Source organism: Phoenix dactylifera, unplaced genomic scaffold (assembly GCF_009389715.1).
Source record: "Phoenix dactylifera cultivar Barhee BC4 unplaced genomic scaffold, palm_55x_up_171113_PBpolish2nd_filt_p 000292F, whole genome shotgun sequence".
NCBI lineage: Eukaryota > Viridiplantae > Streptophyta > Magnoliopsida > Arecales > Arecaceae > Phoenix > Phoenix dactylifera.
The window spans coordinates 244,404-249,659 of NW_024067772.1; the positions used below are offsets into that span (position 1 = coordinate 244,404).

At 36.5% G+C, this 5,256-nt stretch overlaps 1 pseudogene; it reads left to right on the forward strand.

Annotated features, from left to right (window-relative positions):
* Positions 1-554: 554 nt before the first annotated feature.
* On the forward strand, positions 555-1,999 carry LOC120105462 (annotated as a pseudogene).
* The last annotated feature ends 3,257 nt before the right edge of the window (positions 2,000-5,256 follow it).

The following is a 5,256-nucleotide window of genomic DNA, read 5'->3' on the forward strand; positions in this document are numbered from 1 at the left end:
TTGTGCTCCTTGGAAAATTGAGGTTTTCATTTGTTGATTAATTCATTTCACAGAAACTGGAACAGATTGGATAAATTATTTCAAATCATTGAAAAGCTTTTCTATTTTTATGGAAAAATCCTTTTTTTCCCTTTTCCTTTTACACAAACTTCCTTGCAACTTGAAACACTTTTACAAGAACTTGAATGTTACGTCAAATCATGGTCCAGCTGTTGCTGTTTTTTCTCTGAGCAGGTTGAGCTGATCATGAGCTAGAGCTGCTGGTATCTTGCTAACTGGGGAAAGGGCTATTAGAAGCTTTTCTGATTGTCAGTGGTTTAAGTAGGACTAATTGTTGGACGCACATATCGAAACATGCTTACTTTTGCATCTACACGTTCAAATTTCTTTCTTGGACAATTCATTGAGGGAAATTGTCAGTATCCAGGATAGCTGGATTCCACAAAACTGCTTGGCTCAGAAGTAGATCTGAGAGTGAAAGTGGTGCACTTAGCCTTTCAAGTCTTGGGTTTAAATGTAAAGTTGATTCCAGGAAGAAAGATAATTTTGTTTGATCTTGGCAGTTCAAAGTCAGTGACAAAGAATTTCTTCAGGTAGAGTTAAAGCAGTCGAGGAACAGCTTGTCTAAGACAAGCAGCAACAAAAATACTCTAAAAATAGATGAAGCTCTCTTCTCCGCCAAGACATTTGGTGAGCTTGGACTGTCACTCTGCTAATTGATCGGTTAGAGAAAGAAGGTCTGACTGTTCCAACTGATGTGCAGTCTGCTGCTATTCCTACCATTTTACAGAAACATGATGTTGTCGTTCAGTCATATACTGGATCTGGAAAGACGCTAGCTTACCTTCTCCCCATACTCTCTGAGGTAGGCCCACTGAAGAAGCCTGTGGATGGAAACCTTTCTGACCTGAAGCCAGGCATAGAAGCATCATCGTTGCTCCTTCAAGGGAGCTAGGAATGCAGATAGTAAGAGAGGTGGAGAAACTGTTGGGCCCTGCAGATAAGAAGCTTGTTCCAGCAACTTGTTGGGGGTGCAAACCGTTCAAGACAAGAAGAAGCTCTGAAGAAGAATAAGCCACCATTATTGTTGGGACACCAGGGCGTATTGCAGAGGTCTCAGCAGCTGGGAAGCTTCGTACACATGGCTGTCGTTCCTGGTACTTGATGAAGTGACCAACTTTTATCATTCAATTACCGGGGAGGATATGCACAGAATACTAGAGCATGTTGGAAGGACGGTCTGGTGCTAAACCAAGTGATATATTGGGCCCACTCGCCAGGCGTCTGAACGGCAGATGATCCTGGTGTCAGCAACAGTGCCATTTTCAGTTATACGGGCAGCTAGGAGCTGGGGCGAGATCCTCTTCTTGTCAGGGCTAAGAGTGTAGTACCTCTTGATTCAATTTCTGTTCCACAACCTACCTCTTTTGCATTCCAGTTTGATGTTACCTCGAAGCTCAGGCATCGACAAACTCAAGGAGGTGGCTGATAGCTTACCGCCAGCCTTAAAACATTATTACTGTGTCTCCAAGATTCCAACACAAAGTTGACGTTAAGGAGGATGTGTTCATTGCGCTTGAATGCAAAGACAGTGGATTGGCTTTTATGAACCACACCAAGCCTCTAAAGGATGTTGTGTTTAAGCTTGAGGCTCGTGGGATGAAGGCTGCTGAGCTGCATGGTGATCTCGGCAAACTCGCAAGATCAACAACTCTAAAGAAATTCAAGGATGGTGAACTGAGAGTTTTGGTGACAAATGAGTTGTCCGCAAGAGGACTTGATGTACCTGAATGCGATCTTGTGGTGAATTTGGATCTTCCAACAGACTCAATTCACTATGCTCATCGAGCAGGTCGAACTGGTCGACTTGGTCGAAAGGGAAGTGTGGTCACAATATGTGAAGACCCTGAGGTTTTTGTTGTGAAAAAGTTGCGGAGGCAGCTTGGTGTAGATGTCCTGCAGTGTGACTTTACAGAGGGGTAAAACTTAATATATGCAAAGAGGAAGAAGTGGAGAAGTTAGCAGAGGCGGATGAGGTAATTATTTCTCAGTTTTCTTTTTTCTGGAATTATTTTCTATTGTATTGTTATGAGCATTGTTGTTAGAATCAGAGAAATTTTATGCTGCTATTACTTTGTAATTTTGCTATTAATATTGTGTATCCTGTTCTTTGTCTGAAAATGATTTCCTTTGTGCTGTGTTAATGGCTATTGCAATGCCATCCATGAGCCCTGTGTTATAAAGATGGTTAATGATATAATGTGGTTATGAAGCCAAACTGTTAATCAGCTGATATGAGATAACCTACCTGGTAACGATGTCCGTTGCAGAAGAGTTGGTATGTCTGGACTGCAGAACCCACTGTCCCTAGATCAAGTTCCTAGCTTTCTTTGCTCGGTTAATTTTGAGTTCTAGTACATGCCATTATAAAGAGCTACATGCAGCTGTAGATGGAAACTATTTGTGGGTAAATCAGACCTATCTGGTCCAATGAGATTCATGGTTGGTTTCTGAATCGTAACCATTCTTTTTAGAAGATACAACTCTCTGCAGGTTGTTAGGGAGACATATAAACAGTTTTTTCTTTTTTGAAACAACAAAGTCTGGTAATGCTATTTTCCTATGCAAGCAACATTTGGCTGGACAAGCGAGTGGAACATATCATTCTGAAAGTTTCAGGGATTTTCTCCATGAGATTATAATTGTTTTCTTTATCGCTGAATAATTAGGCATATCAGGTTTTGTTAAATTAAATTTCTACTATGCTCAAAGCCTCCACTGACTTTGCCAAATGGCATTAGAATGTTCTTCTGTATTAGATTAGTCATGTGAGATTAAAACATTATTTTAATTCATTAATCATATGAAAATTGCTGGGGGTAATTTTAATACTGATATCCTTATTGTGATGAATCCAATGGTTCATATTCATTTATATACTAATATATGGTTCGGATTATAGTTTGAAGTTATGTGTATGAGCAATCAATGGGAATGACTCTCAAAACTAAGAGAAAATTAATCAATAGATTTCACTATGGAATTCTTAAGTATTTGATCATAGCTTGTTTCTGCATACCAAGAATGTTGCCTAGAACCAAATAATTGTTTACATTAGTAAAGAGACTATGTCGAATCCAATGGCTGTAATGCTTTTTATCTATTTCAAGGGTCAAGAATTAAATCTAACTTTAAGAATATTTATGGGTTTATCAAATCTAACAACAATGGGCTTATTCATGGCAAATATAATGGATGAGATTAGTTAAAACCCCAAGCCTATATGAAACTATCAAGCCCAATGTTAATAAATTTTATGCATGTATGATCTAAGGGTTGAGAATTGTTCTAGCTTTTAAAGGCTAGAACAATGTTTGAGATAACATATATCTTATAGCTATTGAAAGGCTATTAGATCCAATGGTAACAACCTTGTTGTACATCAGATTCTAAGGGCTAGAACTGATCCAAGTCTTATAATGTTAAAAAACTGTCTAGCAAATCAAATGGCTTAGTTTCCATAATGTTAAATTGAGCAGATTCTATTACACCTAACCTCATAAAGAATATGAGGCCCTCTAGCCCTTCCAGACATGTGGAATTGTTTGTTTCAATTTTTAGATACAGTTTTCTCTCATCTAAAACCATTTGACTTGGAAGAATGTTATTTAATCTCTAATGTAAAATCTAGTAGCTCATAATATATTTATGTAGAATCTGATGGCTTGGAAACATCTCTCATAGTTTCCAGTGGTTTTTGTGGTGTCCTTACTATAAATATATAACCCAACATACAGAGATAAATATATAGAGAAGACTAGAAACTGTTGAACTGAGACTCTATTGATAAGGAAAAATACTATTCCGTGTCACTTTTTTGCTCTCTTTGATGTCTACCTGTCTTTTTATTTTCTCCTAAAGGGATCTATACTAATAAGTTTCACAAACAATGAAGCACTTCTTCAGTTTGTAGAGAGACGCTTAGTATGATTTTAATGAAAAAACTCCTATTCTCATTGAGATTTTCCTTTGCGGACACTTCATAATGAAGCATTGCTTTCAATAACTCCGGGAGATTTCACTCTCGTTATAAAAGAATTTTCATCTTATTGAAAATTTCTTATACAAAGCACTTTCTCTATAAATGAAGTATTGCTTCAGTTTTCTGAGACTCTAGTCTAATTTAATATTGGAGCACCGCTCCGTTGATGAAGCATGGCTTCAAGTTTTTGTGAGATTTGGTCTCTTCAAAGATATTATTTCTCATGGAAATTTTTTATATAGGAGCATCACTCGTATGTATGCAATATGATCTTGAAATTTTAATGAGATTTTACTCTCACTTGTCATAAGGAAATAATTTTATATCACGAGCATTACCTCTAATTCTGAAGCATTGCTTAAAATTTAGCAAGTTTCTTAATTTCATTAAAAAATTTCTTCTATAAAACGAAATTTCTTATACAAGAGCATAGCTCTATTGAAATGAGTGTTATTTTAATTTGCTTCTTAAAACATTGTTTCATATCTTCATGGGATTCTTGTTCAAAATTTTAAGGAGAATCCTATTTTATATTGAGTTCTGCATATGTAACTCAAATTGAAAATAATTAAATTCTAGGGTGAAATATTATTTTTATTTATTTATTAAGAAAATTCATTCCAAGATTTTTTGAAATTTGAATTTAAATAAATCTAGAAAATTATATGTAAGGATAAATCATTCAAAAATTTATGATTATTTGAATTCATGTATTTGTAGAATTCATAATGAAAATATATACTAAAAATTTTTTATTGGACATCACCTTTTTAGGTTCTTGGATGTAATTATAATTCAGATCCTACTTGGACATGAATATCTCTTCATCCCTGTCATTGTGTTGGTATGCCCAGTATGGAAATTGGTTTAGCGTACCAAGTGTCGGTATGCCCTCCATACCGTATACTGGCATCGAACTGGTATGGTTTGAAATCGGTACGGTACGATACACTCTGTATTGTCTGGTTTGGTATGGCGTACTATGAAAATGATGCCATAGGACTTCAGACCAATAAATATATTATTTTATTATGATTTTGTAGCCAATCTGGTCTTTCTTTTAAGAGTTTGTTACAAGCTTAAAAAACAAGTATCAGTGGCATTGTTGGGCAAAAGGTGGAGCTTCCAGTTTGAGTCATCAAAGACAATGCATATTGCCATTCCATGCCAAGCATGTATACAGAGAGGCCAACAGGGCCGCGGACTGAGTGACC